A 20546-nucleotide genomic window follows, 5' to 3' on the forward strand; every position below is an offset into this window, starting at 1 on the left:
AATTCACCCTTCAAAATTCTTGCTTCCTAAAGAAGTATTAAAAATTTTTGAGGTATAATATTGTTTATGATCAAAAAGTTACAAAATAAAGTAACTGAAATTGTCAAATGCATCAGCAGGACCACTTTGTTTGAAAGAGTATGACGTGTCACCAATCAGGGAAAACCCAGAAAAAATAAAGGGGGCTCTGGCAATGGTACCCCACCCCGGTACTTTTGCCTGGAAAATCCCATGGATGGAGGAGCCTGGTAGGCTGCAGTCCATGGGGTCTCGAAGAGTCAGACATGACTGAGCGACTTTACTTTGACTTTTCACTTTCAAGCATTGGAAAAGGAAATGGCAACGCACTCCAGTGTTTTTGCCTATAGAATCCCAAGGATGGGGGAGCCTGGTAGGCTGCCGTCTATGGGGTCGCACAGAGTCGGACATGACTGAAATGACTTAGCAGCAGCAGCAGGTATAAAAAGATAATCTGAAAAGGGTAATTAGAGAATTAATCCCACATAAAGAATGGTATTATACTTTATACTGCTGAAATAAGTCCTTTGACAACTGAGATTTGTAAATAAATCAGTCTTAAAGTTTTCTATGATGCACTGATTCTTTTATAGATATAAACATGTATTAAGAAAATAGTAAATTAAGAAAACTAAGGTAGATTCTTATTTGTATTATTTTTTAATCATCCAGCAGTGTATGCTGCCAAGTGACTGTGTTAACTTAGTTTATTTTAAAACAAAAGCAAACTAGAAAGCTATGATAAGAAATTTAGATATAAAATGTAGGTATCTATCTATCATCTGTCTGTTCATCCATATATATAAGTAAACACACATACCAATATGCAGATATATCTGTGGGGATCTCCAAATATACAACTCTATATTGAGTTAGCTAATAATTTTCCTACTGTAAAGTTTCTAATCTAGTCATAATATTGCAAAGAAACAGAACCATAATCAAAATAGCTCACCACTCCAAATTAGATCGTATTATTTTTCTAAATTTAGACAGAGCAAATGTATGTATGCTTTTTTCTTAAGTATGATTCAGAGAGAGAGAGAGTAGTCTATGAAATCATGATTACAAAAATAACATACAATTTAACTGAAATCTAGGATTTTGTGTTTGGGTCCAATGTAAGTTATCAAGATTAAGAATCAATGACCCTTCCAGATTAAAGTTTAACTGAATTGAAATACTAACCTGCAAAGCAGTTTTTCTAGATAAACATAATTCCACTAGTGGTATTTTCACCAAAATTAAATATCAGAAAAAGATAATTATAGAAAATCAACACTAGTAAGATGAAATGGATCAGACTCATACACATACAAATCACATTTCTTTTTACAACTGATTGATCCTCAGTCATCAGGCTTCTGTGTTCATGGGATTCTCCAGGCAAGAGTACTGGAGTGGGTTGCCATTTCCTTCTCCAGGGGATCTTCCCAACTCAGGGGTTGAACCCAGGTCACCTGTGTTGCAGGCAGATTCTTTACCAACTGAGCTATGAGGGTGTTAACAGTCACCAAATTGTTCCGCCATGGGTTTGAGTAGCAGTGTAATAAATTAAGGCTTTACATCAACCACCTCAGAGGGCACTTTTTGAGAAATCTCCTTCCCCCATCTGAAACAATGAACTTGGTCAATTTGGACATTTTCTTCACTATTTAGAAGAAGTAGTTATTGAATGGGTTCAATATAATGTATCGCTGCAACAAAAGAGAACCCCTTTAGCAATCCTGTATACCTTTCTTTCATCTTTGGATCTGTGCAGATGGTATTAAATAAATGTTTAAAATTAAGATAAAGTTAGAAGGCTTACAGCATGACTTCAGAGAAATGATCATGTTAAGCCTAGGAATAAAATACTTTATAATTCATTTGGGTTTTTACTATATAAGTTGAACTGTAAGAACAATGATTGGTTAGATAGATGAAAGATATTAATTATAAACTCTATGGAAAACTTTAGAATTTTTAGGTGCTATCTCATTTGATTCTCACAATATTATTATTGGGACATAATAATAGATAATGGAAAGATTTTCTGTTCCTTCTTGTGTGGAATTTAACCCAAAGGATGAAATGAAATTGTTAGTTGACAAGCAGGTCAGTGTGTTGGCGATAACAGGGCTCTTTAGTGTATGAGGTGTATTCTTGGCCAAGACCATCTTTATAAACTAACTAATTCTTTCAATAGCTCTCTATGACATGAACTGTTTTGACATAAATGTAAAATCTAAAGGTGGTGGGAATTGGTGGCAACAAAAAAAATGTTTCCTGTAACTTAACACTCAACATATGGCCTGTCCATACACGTGAAATTAATGCACCCAGTACAGTCAACCATATAATAGTTTATTGGTCATTATAGAGCACAAAATATGTTTTATCTGTACTAATATGCATATTGTAAAGGTAACCAAAATTAATAGAGATCAGGCCAAGTACACTCTTTTATTTATGAATATGAGTCTGTTCTTTTATTAAGTCCTTTCTAAAATAACTCTTCCATCATAATATATCCATAAAGAAGCAAAGATAATGGTTTTCTTTTTCCACCCCAGTTTCTGTTATTTATTTTAAATTCTGTCTTTGGGAAGAGTTATGGGTAATAATTTAGGGTTGATCTGTCACTGCATGATCAAGTATAAAAGAAAACCATTCAAAAATCCCAAGAGTGAAAAGTTACAGGACACACGATGAGTCGATAAGGATGTGTATTTCTTCCTTCCACTGTGATCTACTGCTATTCAGAACAATTGATTACACAAGTTCATTATTGTTTTGCAACCACACATAAACCATTATTATCCACATTTACTCCCCAAGGTGTTCTCATGGACAAGTTTTCAATGATTTGTAATTTTAAGTAGCAGCAAGCTTACAACTTGCCTGGCTTAACTTTCCTGGTCCTCTAAAGAGAATTACCAACTTCTACAAGCTGAAGGCCATTGGAACAGTTACAGCCTTCCTGGAAATTTTTCATCGGAGTCACAAATGTTTATCATTCAAAATGTTTATTATATCTAAGCCTTAGACTAGTGACTTAACTCTTACCCTGCAGAGATTATTTATTGAAGAGAGAATCATCATTCTGGAACTGAGATCTTCTGCAAGTGTAACCTTAAGCCATCTTTTTTTTTAATATTTATTTTTATTTATTTATTTGGCTGTGCCAGGTCTTGGTTTCAACGCAAGAACACAAGGGATCTTTAGTTGTGGCATGTGGGATCTAGTTCTTTGACCAGGGATCGAATCCAGGCCCCAAGCATTGGGAGCATGGAGGCTTAGCTACTGGACCATCAAGAGTATTCCTTAAGCCATTATTTTAATAGAGTAATATGTGCCAATGGTCCCAGTAACTTTAACTCAGATAAAGGAATGACATTATAAAATATGTTATATTGGGGGCAAATTTTATTGTAAATCTGTTTATACATAAGGATAGATGAATAACCTTATTTTGGAACAGGACTTAGAAAGTCTTGTCATTTTTTTCACATCATAAAATAGTTAACTTTTTGCGAAAAACAAAATAAAGCAACAGAAAGAGGTGTTTTCTTTGTGGCATTCTCATTTGGGCTGTCTCTCTTTTAAGAGACATTTCTTTCACTAAGCTTGACTTTGTATTTTTGTGTGTACATGATTTTGTCTGTGTGTATAAAAGCTAAACTAGTTTATGGTTCTATTTCTCCTGTTTCTAGTAAGGAGGAAATATGTATCATCGCTAAGTGTTCGGGCTTTGGAATCAGAGTTATCAGTCCTGGCTCTTCCACTTACCTTGGACAAATGACTTACTTTTCAGTGAACTCATCTTTAAAATAGGAGAACTAATAATAATTATTCTTGAAGTTGTTAATGATGATTATAGGAGATAATGCATGTTAGGTACATTATCTGCAAGAAAGAAGTTATGTAGGCAAGGTGAAGAGGGTGGGAGGGGTAAGGGGTAGGAGGAAGGGCTGAATTTGAGCCAGGTATACTCAATTTGGGCCAGCCAGTAGTTAAGACAATATAAAAACAGTTATTTGAATGTTTCCCCCCCTATTCACAATAAGGACTTTAAATATGAAAGGTAAGAGAAAACAAGATCACATCCTTATGTATAACAATGGTACTTTGTTGAAAATCACATCCCTCAGAGACAAGTAATTGCAAAAGAAGGAAGTGATGGTAGGGTAAAGAGAATGATTTATGTTAAAAATTTAAGGGCTTTTGACTTGAGTGCTACTTCTGAAAAACCATTATCCTGGAAATAGCCTGGGATGCTGATCTGTAAAATGCCTGGCTTCCAAAGACAGCTCATAATTTTTTTGATATATTTACTCTTGATTTCTGTTAAAAGTATACATGTTGAATGAGTCCCATTCCATCTCACACAAAGAATTGTTTAATTTTTGATAATAAATTGAACTAATACATATGTAAAATTTCATTCAAACTCTATATAATTTTAGAATCTTACATGTACTATCAAACAATGTGTTCAGCCAAAATTTGTACTCAGTAATCCAACCATTAACATACATAGAAAACATTATCTTAACTTATAACTTACTGACTTTACTACTCTTAAAAAATGATTCAAAATCCAGCTTTGATGTGTTACTGAATTTTCAGCTGGAATTTCTTCAGACATTCTCACCTTCTTCATTTTGTGAATTTGGGTTTGTTCCTTAAACAGGAATGTGTCATGTTTGAAACTACTTCGACTAGGTTTACTTGCAATAACTTCTCTTGATGAGTAAAGTCTCTCAGTTGTGCCCAAATCTTCTGGACCCCAAGGACTGTAAGCCTGCCACACTCCTCTGTCCATGGGATTTTCCAGGCAAGAATACTGGTTACCATTTCCTTCTCCTCTCTTGAATAGGCTAATGATAAAAACTGAAATACCTAGCTGCGTTATGTGAAGTATTTAGCCCAGGGCTACACTTTTCAGACATCCTTGTGCACTGGAATGCTCTGGAAGTCTTATTAAAAATGCTAATTTATTGGTTCCGTCCTTGGAGATTCTGATTCCATAGAGCTAAGACAGGGCTCAGGAATGTACATTTTATTAAGAACTCCCAGGTGATTCTGATATATATGGTCTAGAGGTCACAATCAGAAAAACACTGGTCTAGGACTACTACCGATTTTGTCAGCCTGTTTAGTATCAAGATAATCATCAAATTTTAATATGGAACCTCTTTATTATCAAAGTCTTTGAAATACTGTAAAGGTTGATTTCTTTTTAAATAGAATTTTATTGAAGTATAGTTGATGGGCAATGTTATGTCAATTTCTTTTATATAGCAAAGTGACCAATATATGTATTCTTTTTCATATTATTTTCCATTATGGTTTAACCACAAGATGTTGAATATAGTTGTCTCTTCCTCCCAGCATCCTCCAAGTTTATCTTCAGTTTAAGCTCATTGTTCCTTCTCTTTCCCCTAACTCAGATTCTCCCTCTGCCTGTGTTCTCTCTCTTTATAGACTCTTAGCTCATAGTCTTCTCGTGGCCTACTATTTTTCCTCCTAGATATCTTATCCAAGGATAAAGGAAGGGAAAGGCACATCTTGGTCTTTCATAGGTTTGGGGGATAAGAGTGCTGGATTTGGAGGCAAGGGCTAGCAAAGAAGTGACCAGTAGATAGGACATTTACTCTGCCCAGGCCAGATTCTTCTTTCTCCCAATCTTCTCTAGAAATGCCAGGCTTCTTCCATTTTCTCCTAAAACCCAGCAGAACTCAGAGCTCCATCTTCATCAGAGAAATGAAAACTCAGATCACGTAGCCTATCAGAAGTTGCTTGATTCCAACCTGAGTCCTTTAGTCTTTTCATGGCCTTCCTTTACCACTCTCCTCTCTTAGGAATTTATTACCATCCAAAGAAAACCAGGCTCTGTGGTCCTCATGCTGAAGTGAAGCAAAGTGCACTAGAGTTTCAGTCAAGAGAACACCCAAGATGTTAGAAATACCTTTCTGTGTCCCGCTTGGGCAGCTTGTACTCTGAGAGTAGCACTGTTGAAAACAAACTATTCCACAGCCCATGAAGATGATGGCTGAGCCTCTCAGAACAAGCTCATGTGACTGTGATTGAATTTACCTCTGAAATCCAGATTTATGAATGATCCAGTTTCAGAGAGAAGTCAGCTGGAATCAAACACAGGCTTGGAGTGAAAGTACAGAGTAAAAGATCAAAATCCCGCATGGCTTTGAAATTTTCTAAAGTCTTGAGGAAGTCAGTTTTCTCACCATCTCCATTTCAGATGGGTGCAATAGTCCTGTGATGTGCTTGGCTATTTTGAGGAAATAGTATATGAGCATGAATTAGACCCGGAATGGCATGCGTGTGTTGATCACGATGGTCTTGTTGATGTAAATAGCTCTTCTGGCATTTGCAGACAAAATTTTGACTTCTCAAATCAGCCTCACACGCACCACACACACTTGTGGGCAAGATGTGAAATTGCCCCCTCTGCTTCCCTGTCTTTAGCTGATATTTCACAGACAAGAAGTTTTCTGTGACTGAACCCTAAAATGATCTGTTAATGATTTGGGATTTTAAACAGTTCGCTCTGAAACCTGGTTCTTGTAATCAAGTTTGACATGAAAATAGTACTGTCATTAAATTCAAGGAAATACCATCGTTTAATGCTTAATCACATTAAATTCAAGATAATTTGTATGTCATGAAGTGCTATTTTGGAAACATGAATTTGAACTTCAGTACTCAACAGACCATGTATCTACACAGACATTAGACTCAGAGCACTTTGGTACTGAGTTGTAGTTTCAGGAAGTTGGTATTAAAAAAAAAAAAAACCTAAGTATAAATTATATTTCAACACTTTAGAGAATACACACATGTAATTAAACTGCCAGTGATGACAAACATACCATGATTAATTTCTTATAGAAACACGTTTCTTTCAAGGGGAAAACTCTTACCCTTTCACCTGTCTCATGAGTTCCCAGGAATATTCCTAGTCTCCAATATGAACAGCGTTATTGTTGTTTATTGTTTTTTCCCCAAGGAGTTCTGATTGTTTGTCCTACACGTTTTTGTGTGTAGATGTTGTCTGGGTGGTGGAGGGGTAGGCATTAAGCTGGACTTCTTATACGGTCAGTTTACAGAGTAAATTCTGAAAGGGCTGAGCAGAATATTTACATTTTTAAGCTACATCATTCAAATTATATGGTGAGTAATACATACTATAAAGGATATTAACATGTACCTAACATGTCACCCACACCCACACGGGAGTTTTAGTCCTTTTTAGTAAAGTAAAGAAAATTCCATTTACTTGACACAAATGATTTTGTCTGACTGCTGTAACCTATCATGATACCTTGAGCAAAACCACTGATGTCATTCAATAAGGAATTAAAATCTGTTATTAAAGAGAACCCCATTATAACATTATATACAATCTACAATTCAAATGAGAACACTGTTTCAACATAAAATGAAAAATCTGAACGAGGCTAAAGTATTTTCTAAATCAGAAAGAGCTTAGACTTCACTCCTCAGGTTTCTTAAATATGCTTCCAAGTATCCACTCAAAATTGTGGGATACATCTCTGTCTTCCCAGCCTCCAGATTCCAACTTCTCATAAGGCAGAGAATGATCTTCCAGGAGGATCACCTCCCCCAGTGTTGCAAGGCTGTGTTAAACTCCATCCAACTGCTCAGCTCATTCTTATGCTCCTCCAATTTCACTGGATATGATGTTTTTATTGGGGTTCAGGGAAGCATGGCTAATGGCATCAGCGAGCTTTGTAAGTTCTCACTGCCAGTTTTCTACACAACTTACACTTTTTGTCAGTCAAACTGCACCAAATTGCTCCAACAATTAATCTTAAAGCGCAGGAGTAGGGGGACTTTTAAATGGACCCCTTCTTGGGATTTTGTGTTTAAAAACAGAAAAGTTCCCATGGGTGAAGGGGTAAGTTAGCTTGTCCAAGCTCTGCCTCTGCTTCACTCTTGGCTCCCGCTCCCCCCACCCACCAAAAAGAATGAATTACATTTCTCTTCTTGTCCTTTAAATGAATAGCATAGTTTGGGTGAAATTATCGGGCAATTGCATGCCTTTTATGCAGATAATGCTATTTGATGAAAGCGGTGTTTTGATCTGCTAAGGATAATACAGATCCAGGGTTGGATTCATTGGTAAGAGTAAAGCTGTCTTCTGTGATAACTTCATCTCAGCATGAGGTCAGACGGGGGAAAACTGGGATGGGGGATTAAAAAATGACACAGTCGGAGCAGAATTCAGTTCCCTGCTGTGCCCCTCGCTGCACACTATAGCTTATGTTTCTGATCTGTTATGGTATTGTCTGCCTTTCTCTCTCCGAGCAGAAAGAGATTGCTTAAAACTTTTCTTTTTTCAGCTACAGGGATTAGTTCTGTGCAGCTTTTTTAATTAAAGAAACTGTATCTTTTTCAAGGCAATTTAAAGCAGTTAGGGAAAGACCATCAACATCTATAACTTGGTACTATTATCTGTAACAAAGTGGAGGCTGCAAATTTGATATTCAGAAGGAGGCAAGGGGAAGCCTTAGAGTTCTGCTGTGTTTTTAACCTTCCGCGATGGCTCAGATCCCTAAAGGAAGACTAGTAAATAAATTATTTTGTAAAAGTCCTGAATCTGTTTCCGTAAGAAGTAACTTCCAGCCACTTTGCTTTTTAGCTTAGCTGAGCTTGCTTAATTAAATCTCCCCGATGAGAGCGAAGCGCACTTGAAAAGAGGTAAGAGGAAATAGATTTGCCTCTATATCCTTTTCTTTACCCAGAGATCATTTTTAAACATTTCCATTCGACTGCAAGTGATAACAGTAGAAAATGTCTGCTTAATATGGGTAATTTGCATTTAAACAGTGCAAAGTACAACATTATGGCACTTTATCACCACGAACCTTTGCATTTGTGATAAGCGGTCATCATCTTTATTAATCTGAGGGGAGCATGGATTGAATCTCTCTTCAAGTGATGATGAATTTGTCAAGACATATACATTTGAGTAGAATTTATAGCTCAATTTAACCCACGGTAATGTTGAAAATCCTCAAATGTTTCAAATAAGGCCCGTATGGTTATCAGTTTACAAAGCATACAGGATCTCTGCTTCAGTTGCAACATACACATCTCCAACTAAATTCCATGCCAGATCAATTAGAAACACTCCCCCTGAGAAGACAGGAACAAACAGAGATTGTTTCCCCAATACCAGCTGAACCCTTGTCTTGAAGAAATGAGAAGCAGTAATCTCAGGCTCCTCACTTCTTACCAGTAAAAATCCAAAGGAAATTCAGAAGACAATAAAGGTTTCATACATCGTGCCACGTTTGATAGAAAATTCTTAAGAGCATCTGCATATAGTAGGTTCTTACTACGTTGTTCCCCACATTTCAATAAATGCTGCATCTACTGAAAAAGAGGAAAATCAAATTGGCCTCTGCCTTTTCCTGATATATTTGTCTTTACTACTGCTTATGTTTCTGAGCTAAGTCCATTAAGTCCAGAGCTAAATTCATGTGGCTTGCTCTCATGACTCAAACGGTTAGACCATGTGCCATTACAAAACAGAGAGGCAGGAAAATAGACAAGCCAACTTAACAAATATATTTTCAAAGTCAATGTTTTATTGGACACATTTTTTTAAAGTCAGGATGACTGAATACAAGGAACATATTTTATCCATGCGCTCTCTCATTCATTCAACAACCATTTCTTGAGCATCTTCCACATGACAGTGCTTTGTGCTGGACCCTGTGGGTTTAAAGAGGAATAAAGCCCATGACTGATGCTCCCGGAGCTCTCCACTACTGGGAAAGGACCTTAGCAAAGGACAGGGCCATCACTTATTACACACAGAAAATACCAAGGAAGGTCATTAACTGGTGCTTTCAACTTTCATAAGTAGAAAGAAGCGGGCTGAGAGTGCAGGACATTCCAGAGTAGAAAGCTGGCAAAGGGAGGAGAGGGGAGGACACTACTGGAAAATGAGGAGATTTCCAGTGAATCTTATACTGAATTATAACCACATGATTCCTAATTTTTTTGGTAACCTATGAAAAAGTAAAAGTGAAAGTTGCTCAGTCATGTCTGACTCTTGCAACCCCATGGAACTCTCCAAGCCAGAAGACTGGAATGGGTGGCCTATTCCTTCTCCAGGGGATCTTCCCAACTCAGGAATCAAACCAGGGTCTCCTACATTGCAGGTACATTCTTGACCAGCTGAGCTACCAGGGAAGCCCTTTTTAACCTATGCTTACAAGTTAACTCACAGACTGGATTCTGAAATAGCTAATGAACACTGTATCAAGAACAAAATTATCCTGTGTCACTAATTTGTGATAAATCTTGCTAGAGCCTACCCTAAATACCCTATATTAAGTTATAGGGTATTTATTAAGTTATTTATTAAGTTATAATACCCTATATTAATTTATACCTAGAATACACTATATGCTATATGTATACCTTAAATACAGTACATACACTAAATAAAAAGTTTATAGAAAACATGACCCATTTTACAAGGCACTCCAGGATAACTATTAATGATAAAGGACACATCTTTTAGTGTGGAATGATGTGCATGCTTAGTCGCTCAGTCGTGTCCGACTCTTTGCGACCCCATGAACTGTAGCCCACCAGGCTCCTCTGTCCATGGGATTCTCCAGGCAAGAATACTGGAGTGGGTTGCCATGCCCTCCTCCAGGGGATCTTTCTGACCAGATATTGAACTGGGGTCTCCCGTGCTGCAGGCAGATTCTTTACCATCTGAGCTACCAGGGAAGCCTGTGGAATAATGTAGCAGGTTCTAAACCCATATATGGAGTTAACCCAAAATGTGAAAAGATGCCTCTGTGTTCCAAGTCCTTCATAGAACCAGGTCTTTTAGGTGGCTCAAGCAAAACCAAGTCAGCAGTTGGGTTACGTTCCACAGCTGTGTTCCGAAGGTCAGAGGCACTTGCAGGCTTGGTTTATGCAAAGGAACGGAAAGTAATGTCCCAGAGAAACAAGGTCCCATTTAGAGGTTGGTTTGTCTGATCGCCAGGTCACTCAGTGGCCCTAAAAGGCTTGTGCCTTAAGAGAGCCCTATCTTGCTTAAATGAAAGGTAATGAGCATATTTTCCTCTACAAACAGTCATTTAATTTTACGACTTTGTCAGTGATGAAGTCAGAGTATTTGTGCTGTGGTTTCCCTCAACCCAACAATCAAGGGAAATAGGTTACTTATTTTTGCAAAGGAGGGGAACAGAATGCCTGATGAGAACATTAGCACTCCCTGACACTGTGTGCAAGTCTAGTCCTAGCAATGTAGATTGCTCTGGGTTAATTGCTTGCTACATGCAAAGTGATTTGTTTCCCTCAATGACTAGCAGCCCCAGTCTCTGTTTCAAGGGACTCATTACTTATTTGTTCTCAGTTGAGGCATGTGAAGTGTGTTAGTCACTCAGTTGTGTCCAACTCTTAGGACCCCATCAACTGTAGCCCACCAGGCTCCTCTGCCCATGAGATTCTCCAGGCAAGAATATGGGAGTGGGTTGTCATTTCCTCCTCCAAGGGATCTTCCTGACCCAGGGATGGAAGCTGAGTCTCCTGCATTGCCCGCGGATTCTGTACCATCTGAGCCACCAGGGGAAGCCCCAGTTGAGACCTAACCTCCTTCCTATGCATTATTGGCTTTCCTGATCTTTTCAAAGGAGGAGCTGGGAGATCAGGTACATTTCTTCCCCTTCTCATCTTCCTCTGGAGTCTGATCAGCGAGAGAGAATGCAGCCCAGGCAACTCCCCCATCTGAGTGCCCTGATCAGGCCTCTTCAGCCTCAGCTCTTTAGAGCAGGTGTAGTAAGTCCACAGAATACCTCCGAAGTCCAGTGGTGGTCACAAGCCTCGGTGGAGAGCCTCCTACCTGCCTGTCCAGCGCTCTCCTTCTGCACGCCTGAAAGCCCCCCTGTCAAAGGAGGAAGTGGCTGCGGGGGGACCGTCTGCTCCCCACGGGAGGGAGGCAGGAACAGCTGCCACCCAGGCCCTATGCTCCAGGCTGGAGCTTTAGGACAGAAGGAGAAACCTGACAGCCCCCTAAACAACAGCCTCCCTCCAGGGAAGGCTTTGTGAAGCTTATTATGATGGACAAGCATCACCTTCAGGTGGGAAGTGGTTGGAGCCTCAGAGCAGGTGCTGGCGGCCCTGCCTCAGCGGAGGGGCAAGAGACGCCCCCCTCCCCCCACCCCCGCACCCCATCCCAGAGCCCAGGGCACGGTCAGACCCTTCCAAATCGAAAAATGAGCTGGCGAGTCTGCCCACTGGCTTCCTCCCCGCCCCTCTTTTCAGAAGCTTGCAAGGGCTGAAGGCCTGCATTTCCAGGGGAGACAGTAGGGGCTACGAGGAGGGGAGCGTGGCAGCATTTTTTTTTTTCCGGAGAGCTTCGTATCAGTGTGACAAGGGGGCCCCAAGGGAGGGCGATGCCGCCAGCTCCGTAGCATTATCCCCCCGCACGACCGGCTGCGTTAACCCGGCAAAGTCACCCGCAGCAGCCCGCCAGTTTGCAGTGAGCGGCCAGAGGTTTGCAAAACAGACAGCGCCGTCTTGCATTTCTCCTTCTTGCTCGCTAGAGTTTTTATTGCAGCCGAGGGCACCGCATGAGCAGGGGGCCCCGTCCTGGCCCTCCCCCGACAACCGCTCAGCGAGGCAAAACGCCTGATGGTCACGTAGCAAGCTGCCTGCTTTCCAGGGATTCATTTGGAGGAGAAAGCGTGTGCTGGAGTTTGGCACCGCACACCACCAGCTTTTCCTAAGGGCCTCAAACGATGGAAATTCTTTGTTAGGGAGGGAAAAATAAAGGAAGAAAAGGCGAAGCCCGAAACGTAACACGCTGGATTGCAGGCTGCGAGCCCTCAGGTTTGAGACCCTCGCTCAAGACACCTGCTTGCTTTGTCCACCAGCGACTCCTGGCAGAGAGTGCAAGGGGCCCGTATTAATGAGTTCTAGAGACTTCTGTCTGCATCCAATTAGTGTGAATGTTCAGCATCACCTACTGAAAAACTTTGAATATCCTGTATCAGGGAACTGGACTCCAGACAGGCTCCAAGATTTATTACCATTTCTAAATTTTATGAGTTCTATTGTTTCCTATGCTTATTACCAGCATTAGCTCTAATGAGGGTTCTGGGGGCGGGGGAAGAGCTGAAAAGGAGAAACACTCACCCCAGCTCCCACCTGTTGTACCAGTAATTTAGCTCTTCTAACCCCTTTGGGATGGGTCCAAGTGTCTTTTCCATGTTTGTGTCTGTTCCGTGTGTGTGTGTGTGTGTGTGTGTGTGTGTATTCCCAGATAACAAGACATGAAAGAACCAGGGCAGGGTGTTACCTGGATACCCTAGGAAAGTTTTGAACACTTAATATGTTTTCGTGGGAACTGGACTACAAACTGCGATTTATGAATCAACTTTGCAGTTTCCTTCTGATCTTGTCAGGGATGCAAATTTTGTTTGTGCGGTTGTCAGTCACATCTCCAGTGTACCTTCCTAACTGACAAGTTTTCTTAAGAAAATGAGAATGAAGAGAATGAAAGGAGGCTAGTAATCTGCTCCCACCACCTTGTTGTTGCTGTTTTGTTTTTTCAAATGTGAAATACACGTGGCAGGAAGGAGGCTGATCCACCCCCAGGGCGACTGTAGAGTCTTCCCTCAAAGATGTGTTTGTGGTGCTTTAGAATCACTCGTGCCCCAGGAGGCCCGGGAGCCGGTCCGGTTGCTCAAGTATGATTGCTACTTTTTAACGTAATGCTTGGCAGGGCGCTTTGTCACTTAGCAACTTCAGGAACTCAGACTGGGGGACTCGATACACTAATTCAAGTTCACATATTCTTCTTGTCATTTCGATCCCCAAACTTTGGCGAAACTCTATCCTAAAGGTTCAGGCTTTTCTCGGAGGCATTGTTCTTGTTTTCCGAGGGCTTAGTCTGTGTCTGATTCTGCACCTGCTTACAAACGCAAGTATGTTTCCTCCGGCCCAAGTAGGGTTAGATGCAGGTCGGTGGAATCCTCTGTTCTGAAGTTGAGCGCGGAGGTGGAAGGAGAAGGCTCCGGGGCCCCTCTGCCACGTTTCCAAGAACACGTTTGGGTGGCACGGGACACTATTCCTCAGCAGCCCCTAGCCCCCCACCCCCAATACGCTAGGGCGCCCCCAAGAGGAGCCATGGCGCACTCCTGTCCTCCTGGAGCGAACTCGTCCAGATTCAGCCACCGCTGGTCCCGGAACCGAAAGGTGCCCGCCGGCTCGCGGGGCCGAAGAGCCTGCGGTCTGCTCTGCTAAGGTCTCGGGCTGGCTGTTTCAAAACTCCGGAGCAGACCGAACTTGGAGGGAGCCCTGTCTTCCTGCTAGGGTGGGCTGGGGCGGAGAAGCCCGAAGCCCGGAGTTTCCAGGGAAACTTGAGTGAGTAAAAAGTGACAGTGCCTAGTGCACAGCCGTAAACTTTTTTCTTCCCAGAGCAAGCATCGTCTAGGCAGGGGTGGCCTTCGGTTGCTAATTTGAGGGGAGAACAGGGAGAGGGAGAGAGAGAGAGAGAGAGAGAATGATTGCGGAGTGTGCAGCCTCTGGGACTCCGGAATCCGTGCCCGGACCGGGGCGCGTTTGCTGCAGTCCTGGAGCTGAAACCCCAGGGCTGACACTTGTTCTCCGGCAGCACCGCGTCGGGGCTGCTGATGAAGCCTGAGTGTTTAGAGACTCAGACTTTCCCTGTCCGAAGGTCATTTACACTTCTCAGCCTCGGACGAGAGGTCACTCTGGAAGGGAAGGCGCGGGTCATTTTCAGAGGCTCTGTGAAGGACGGGCCGCCTACCGGGGGTTGGAAATCCTTAATTACACCCTTCTGCCTCGAAATCTATCTTCCCAGCAGTGTCTTGCACTCCCACCTCCTCGGGTGACTCAGCTGACCTGAAATGCCCACCCTACGAAGATCAAGAAAAGTAGTTTTGGAAGAAGGTTAGAGGTTTGATTACACAGAGAAGCGTTTACACTTAGGTCCAAAGCAATTACCGCCCCCTCCCCCTGCTCCGTCTCCGGGCCCGTCCAGGAGGACGCCCCCTCCCCTCCCCACGCGCCTACCCCAAGCAGTTTGCTGGCGCGTGTGAATTTCAGTGGGCTCTGTTTAAGTTCGTTAGTGTTTGCAATCAGCGGCCGGCAGACCCCTCTTCGGAGCCGCAGAGCTGGCCAGAGCCATTCATCAGCGTGAAGTGTTATTCATGGATGACCCCTAAATCACGGCCGGAGTAGTAGATGCCCTGATTGGTCGCAGCATGGGAGCCTCGGTGCTTTCCCGAACCCGACGCGGCCGGGAGGAGGGCGGGAGGAAGGGAGGGGCGGCGAACGTGGTTCAGTCCGGCAAATCCCATTTGATAGAAAAAGGCAGTAAACGGGGAATCTCTCTTTCCGAATAAAGGAGAAGGAGAAGAAATAAAGTACCTGTCATCTTGACAAGTGGCGGCGCGGAGGAGTCCGGGATTATAAATGATCGCGGCCGGTCCAGCTCGCCCCGCGATTGGGCTCTCCCGCGAATCCGCACCGGGGAAGCGCATGGTAGGCTCCTCGGTTCGGCTCTTGCACTCTCTCGCGCGTACACACACACACACACACACACACACACACACACACGGACACGTGTACGCGCCTGGGGCCCGGGCACTCTCGGCCCGGCGAGTCTCCCACGTCACCCCGTTCAGGTCCCGGGTACCGCTCCCGGGCCCTGCGCCCGCCCGGCTCGCGGGCTCACCTCGCTCGCTCCTCCGTTCTCCGGCTCTCCCGGGGGGCCGAGGACCGAAAAACTCCGGCCCGGGCCTCGCCGGCCGAGGAGGAGGAGGCTGGAGGGGGCCGGCGGGAAGGGAGAGAGGGAGAGCGCGGGGGAGAAAAAGAAAGTGAACTCATTGGCGCTCCGCGCGCGCTGCCCTCCCCTCGCCGCGTCCCTCGTCCGCCGCGGCCAGGCGGTGCGCAGGGAAGGAAGTTGTAACACTTGCCGAGACCCCCCTCCCCGCACCCCTCCCCCGCCTCACTCTCCCGGCGGGGCCCCCTCCCCCGCGTCCGGCTCCTTTGAATTTGGCCAAGTGCGGGGTGTGTGTGTGTGAGCGTGTGTGTGTGTGTGTGTGTGTGTGTGTGTGCGCGCGCGCGCGCGCTGCTCGGGTGGACGCGGCGGCGGCGGCGGCGGCGGCCGGGCAGCGAGCGGGCGGCGCGGCGAGCCGAGCGCGGTAAGTGCGGCGCCGCCGCCGGCGCGCCCTCCTTCCTTTCGGGGGTCCTAGTGCCCGGGCCGTGGCGCCCGAGCCGGAGGGAAGGCGGGCGGGAGGCCGGCCCGGCCGGCGGCGCGGTTCCCCGAGCCGCGCTGGGTGGCGCCGCCAAGTTGGCCAGCGCCGGGGGCCCCGGAGCATCTCGGCGGCGGGCAGGCTCTCCCCAGGGCTGGCCTCCCGGGTGCCGGCCTCCCCGTGCCCGCCCCTCCCCTCGCGCCTGACACCTCGGGCTGTCAGCTCAGGTGGGAACTTCGCGGGTTGCCTCTCGCCCGAGGATCTGGGCGCCGCGCCCCGCTAGATCGGGGAGCCCTGGGCTGCCTGATTCCCCGGGAAAGGCAGCCGGGCCGGGGCGCTCGGTGGGGGCAGGGAGCCCAGCCCGCCCTGCTCTGGTTGTGGCGATCCCCAGTTGCGTGGTGCGGCCCCGGGTCCTCTGTCTGAGTAGGAAGGAGTCTCGCAAGATCCTGTGGGGTGTCCAGCGAGTGGGGAGCCTAGGATGTCACCCCTCTTCCGGGGAAGTGGAAAATTGGCTTCTCCAACTCTCGGGGAGCCAAGTTGAGAAGGACTGGAGGCAGAAAGGGGCTGGGGTCGTGTAGGGAATGGTGGGTCTTGACTGCAACTTGAGCTCTTTGAAACTCCGGGTGAGGCTGCAGGCAAACAAGCAAATATCCCGAACCAGGCATAACGAGCACAGATTTCTGAGTCTGCAACTTGGTCTCAAGACTGTATCGTGTTTTACAACAGAGTAAAATATTTTTACAACAGCTTCAACTATCTTAGATGGAGGTGGGTTCGTTTTCGTCCGGTCTCTGCTGAATACCTTACGCAGTTTGAATTCCGTGACTGCCTCACCTTTAAGTTGGTTGCAGTGGTAACCTGCTACTAATTCTTATTGCGGAGGAAGGGTAAGGAGTAATTTTACCCTGTTACCCAGCAAATACTTTTTTGTTTGCTGAAGTCATTGTAATTTAAAGCTAGAGGAAAGTTTCCGGGGACTTTGGGGTAAGTGCAGTGGAAGTGAAGAGGGAGCGCTGTCCAAACACTTTCGCAGGGCCCCAGACAGCCGAGATACCTAGGACAGGACTGTCTCTTCATAATACTCTATTTCTTATCTTGTGACAATGTATTTGTCAAACATTTGCAGGCTCTGGCAGAATCCACTGGGTGGTCTTTTCACTCGAAACAGAAATATGTTCAGGCATTACCTTTCCCTTCTGTTGTCAAAAGGAAAAAAAAAAAAAAAAGACAGGACTGGCATCTTTTGAGAGCTTGGAAGAGTATCCCAAAAGATGGTATTGCAACCGAGCAGAACTTGGTGATTTGATTTCTTTGGGTAGTTTGTTTAAAATACCATGCACACATATACACCCCACCGCCCAGTTGCCTACCTGGAGAAGTACTTGTAGTCTTTTTAGTGTATTGGAAACAGAGTTTAGAATTAAGACTGTGTGATTAAAATTCATGATAGATTTTCATATTTCAGTTGAAACAAAAGATTTCACAAATATGCCAACAGTCTTGCTTTGTGCATTTCTTAACACATTCTAAATCATCTAAAACTTTTAGCTTGTATTTCTTAGTATATGAAATTCTTGGAAGAGCCTTGAAACTTTCGATTTGTGATTCTAAATGCAGAGCAAATATTTAATTCTTGCTCTAAGAGTGAGAGGTTAGTTCAGTAATAAGACTTGCTAATCCCACTTTAAAATGTCACCGCGTTCACAGATTATTCCCAAATTCTTTAAGGGGGGGGGTGGGGTGGGGTTATAATGAGTTAGTTATTCTGTTGTATATTTCAGGATTCCGTGTATCTCTCTTTGCTGTTGCATTTTTCTTAACAATCTTTTCTCTTTCCTTACGTGAATTTTAGTGTTCTCTTACTCCAAGGTACTATTTTTTGTTAGGAGTATTTTTAATTTTTATACAATGTATTATGAGGGAAAGTAGTTTCTTTGAGTAAGACAAATTTATTATACACATACTACACAATTTTAATGAAAAATGAACTTACCTACTAATATCTATAGTCGTGCTTATATATTTGGAAGATCTGTTAGCATTCTGTGCCAAGAGCATCAGTGTTAGCAGCCCATAGATAGTGAACATCGACCCTAATGAGGACTGCTTGGTTATCTGAGATAACCCAGACGAATTTATAGTAGAATTCTGACTACTTATGTTTTGAAATTGAATCATTTTGCATGGCTGTGTTTCTTTTCTAGAAAGACATGTTTTAGGAAAATTATAGAGGCTTTTCTTACTGTGATCTTGGAGGCGTGTCATGAGTCTGTTGGGTTAGAAAAGAGAACCTGCTTTATTAGTCTGAAGACAAAGAAAGATAAGGATGCTTACCTCTGAATAGATGAAAGCACTTAAATAGAGTGAAAAGTTGTAAATTTATTTGGAAAGAGAACCTAGCTAAACAATAATAATCCAGTTAGCAAGTTCAAGCTGGTCCTTCTTATCTTTCCTTCTAGGAGCCAAGAATAATTATTCTCTTTGTAAAAGAGTTGAGCAAATAAGAATCCAGACGCAAGTGTATTCCTATCATTGTGAGTTAAATGAGTATCAGAAATACCTGATCAACTTTAAGCTGGATGTACAAGAAATTATATTTTTGCAATAGCTATGAAAGTGTGCTTGTAAATGCTGAAGTTTATCCTTTTAATGACAGTACTGGTAAATAAGTCCTGAGGATGATCAAAGTCTGATAGAAAATCACTAGAAAGACAACTTTATTAGTTTACTAATATTGGTTGTATAAATATACTTACCTCCTTTCTGTCAAGCTTTATTTTTTGCTTCAAAAGACCTGGTCTCTGGGTGGCTGAGGAATGTCATCCAGGTATTACACTTATGTGAATCAGTGTCTTCAGCAGCATTAATGAATCATCTGTCCTTTTATTGAAGATGTGCTATAGAAATCTATTAAGCATGTTCAGTTATGCATTACTTATCTACCAGTGTTTTGATAGTCAAATGTCCATTTTGACTCTTAGGACAACACACGTAGATGGAGAATAGCCCGAAAGAATACAGTAATTTGCTATCAAACTTTTACTCTGATCTGCAACCAATTATACATTCCTTTGAATTTTCCATTAAAGTTATATTTGTTTTATAAAGTGGGATGAGAGTGGAGAAGAATTTAACATGCATTCAGAATAAAGAAGTGCACTGCAAAGCTAGTATAATAATACCATGCTGCTGGAAAGTTTCAGCAACTGAGTCTTAGAAATTATCTCATGGAAGCTTCTTTGAGGACACGTTCAGAACCTGATTTTGGCGATACCAGCTATGACAGAGTCCTGACAGAACTTTTGTGAGTAACAAAAGAAAAAAAATTCGTACTTTCAAAACTGATTAATTGTTGTGTCTTATAAAAACTGATTTATTTCATACTTTTTTATACCGAGCATTACCATTATGAAGCTCTCCTTCTAATTGAGATTAATGTTTCTGAGCAAAGAAGTGGTTTGGAGGGCTGCATTCATTTTGAGTGCTGTTGTAATCAATTTTAGATACAGCATTCCACAATGGATCAGTTTGCATTCAGAGCTGCCTTATTATATAGAATTAACTTGTTGGTGATTGATAGTAATACTTCTATATCCTGAGAAGTCATTTGTTTCCAAACAAGTGTGATGGCTTGTACAAGTCTCAAAATACTGCTTTTCATAATTAAAACATCCTTTGAGGGACCTAATTTGAACTTTCTCTAAGAACTAGAATTGCATGAAGAAGCAATTCATTAATATGTTTTCAAATAAAATAGCCTCTCCCCGATACAGTAGGCCTCAAGGTGTGTTTTCTTGCTCATCAAAAGGTTTTATCACTTTTGGGGTGTAAGTGGCAAACATACATTTAGGTTATTTCCTTTTTTGTTTATTATCAACATTCTAGTTGAATTTTTGAAGGATTTCTTAGAATTATAGCTCTACATCTCATGCATGTATCATAACTTATTTCGCAAGGCGGTAGGTATAATCCTGACAACGAAAGGTAATGCATGTGGAGGTGATTCTTTATCCTCTTTGGAAACCTGGAAAAATGGTGAATGGTATTGTCCCTCCTGTGATATTTGCATCTGCTTCTTAGTTGTGTCTAGCCAGTCTCAGCTTTATCAGCTTTTCGTTCTTTTCTGACAGACCACATTAAGATTTTCTTGGGCTTTGGTCCATATTGCATTGCTTACTGTGCTACATGCTTGTAGTCTCAATAAAATAAAATACTAAAAGCGTGGGCTATAAGATTAACACAGATAAG

At 42.8% G+C, this 20546-nt stretch overlaps 1 protein-coding gene across 7 annotated transcripts in view; it reads left to right on the plus strand.

Moving 5' to 3' along the window:
* Positions 1 to 20546, plus strand: part of TENM3 (teneurin transmembrane protein 3) — a 2757765-nt gene that overhangs the window by 2113487 nt on the left and 623732 nt on the right. For 4 of the 7 annotated variants that reach the window (XM_042241437.1, XM_042241441.1, XM_042241442.1 and 1 more), the window contains exon 1: positions 15385 to 15585. The exons of 1 other annotated variant lie outside the window; for it this stretch is intronic. The gene's annotated coding sequence lies outside the window, so the exon portion shown is untranslated. Of the gene's footprint in view, positions 1 to 15384; positions 15586 to 16212; positions 16248 to 20546 lie in introns of those variants that run through there. 2 more of the 7 variants (XM_060406901.1, XM_060406902.1) reach the window with 1 other exon arrangement.

Source organism: Ovis aries, chromosome 26 (assembly GCF_016772045.2).
Source record: "Ovis aries strain OAR_USU_Benz2616 breed Rambouillet chromosome 26, ARS-UI_Ramb_v3.0, whole genome shotgun sequence".
Classification (NCBI taxonomy): domain Eukaryota; kingdom Metazoa; phylum Chordata; class Mammalia; order Artiodactyla; family Bovidae; genus Ovis; species Ovis aries.